This window comes from Peromyscus eremicus, chromosome 4, assembly GCF_949786415.1.
Source record: "Peromyscus eremicus chromosome 4, PerEre_H2_v1, whole genome shotgun sequence".
In the NCBI taxonomy this organism is placed as follows: Eukaryota; Metazoa; Chordata; class Mammalia; order Rodentia; family Cricetidae; genus Peromyscus; species Peromyscus eremicus.
Window position 1 is genome coordinate 53684186 of NC_081419.1, and position 1793 is coordinate 53685978.

General features: G+C 43.3%; 1 pseudogene; it reads left to right on the forward strand.

The window, feature by feature from the left end:
• The first annotated feature begins 332 nt into the window (after positions 1-332).
• Positions 333-953, forward strand: LOC131908131 (NADH dehydrogenase [ubiquinone] 1 alpha subcomplex subunit 7-like; annotated as a pseudogene).
• Positions 954-1793: the final 840 nt, after the last annotated feature.

The following is a 1793-nucleotide window of genomic DNA, read 5'->3' on the forward strand; positions in this document are numbered from 1 at the left end:
GTTATAGATAAGATGTCGTGCTCAACTTATTTCTCCTCTCTTTACATGGGTTCTGAGGACCTGAATTCAGGTCCTCACGCTTGTGTGGCAGGAACTTTCCTGACAGAGCCATCTCCCTAGCCTGAGAGTAAGTTCCTACTCCAACTCCACAGCTCTCCCTTTCAAGGGAGCCTCTTTTAACACTTACAAAAGTGACATCATTGCACCTAACCTGCTGAAAGAGGCACATGTAGCCCCTCTGTGTCTCAAGGTCTCTTTCAACACTTTGGTCTCAATTCATCCAGTCCTCTCTCCAATTAAAGCTGTCTAATGCGCTTCGGAGCGGAAGAAACATGGCTTCCGCCACTCACGTCATCCAGCAGCTGCGGAACTGGGCGTCTGGGCAAGATCTGCAGGCGAAGCTGCAGCTGCGCTATCAGGAGATCGCCAAGCGGTGAGCAGGCTTTGCTTGCTGCCCCCCCCCTCCCCCGAACTCATCCTGCCGTTCCTCCACCAACCCTAAATCTGAGGCTGGTCATAGTGGTATAACCTTTACTCTCAGCACTCAGGAGACAGAGGCAGGCTGATTACTGTGAATTCAAGGCCTACTTGATTTACGTGGACCCAGCCACCTCCTAAGCTCCCAGTGGGCCCCAGTCACAAGCTGTCCAACAATTACTACTGCACTCGTGATGGCCGTCGGGAAGTTGTTCCTCCTTCAATCATCATGTCTTCACAGAAGGCCCTAGTGTCAGGCAAGACAGTTGAGAGCTCAGTTGTGGCAGCCACTAAGAAGGCAGTGACGCCTGCTCCTCCAATAAAGAGGTGGGAGCTGTCCAAGGACCAGCCATACCTGTGACACTGCCCCAGGCTACTTTGCCGGGTCCCCATGGCCACCTGACTACTTTTCCTCCTTGGATTTCCTCTGGGGAGAGCATGACCTAATTTATAACAAATACATAGAGCTCACATTACTTCTAAAAAAAAAAAAAAAAAAAAAAAAAGCTGTCTAATGCAAATGAGGACTCTTATGGTTCAAGTGTGATTGATTTAAGGGGTATTTTTATACTACTAGTAAATTCCTATCTCAATAATAGATAATTATAATGCAATTAGACACATTATGATGATAAATTAAGACTCTGATCATCTGAACCATGACAACTGTTATTTGTTGAAGAAATAATGTCAGTGAGTTTCCAGATAGCCAAAGGTGGTTAAGCACATCTTAGATGACTCTTGAGGGGTTGGACATAGAAGAGGGGATTCAAGTATTGAGTGGCTGTATCATATACCCTCCAGGACTTTGCCAATTTTAGTGTCTAATCCTAAATACTATCCATTATTATAAGTATTATTAATAACAATCTGTCTCTTTTTGCTGAAAGATGCATCCTGGAAAATTATATTCTAGCAACCAAGTCATATTTCATTTTCAATTACTGTGATCCCACTACTCTAAGGAAATGGAGACTCCATTGCCTTAAAACGTAAGAACATTCATTGATGTGAAAAAAAAAAAAAAAGAAAACCTCATTTACCTACATCTGCTCTTTTCCAAGAAGCATACCCTTGGACGATGAGGAGAGATTTTACACTGTTTAAGAGAATGAAGTCATACACCAGAGGAAATGGAAGAAAGGAGTTTTGTGACTCCACCTACACAATTTATTTCATAACCATAAGTAAAACAGCAGATTCCCTAATTATCTCCATTATATAACTTCCAAGGTAGCATTGCCCTTGACCTCTCCCAAACAAGATAGGATCAAACCAACACTGTCATTATTGCTGAAGTACTAAATCCACAGCCT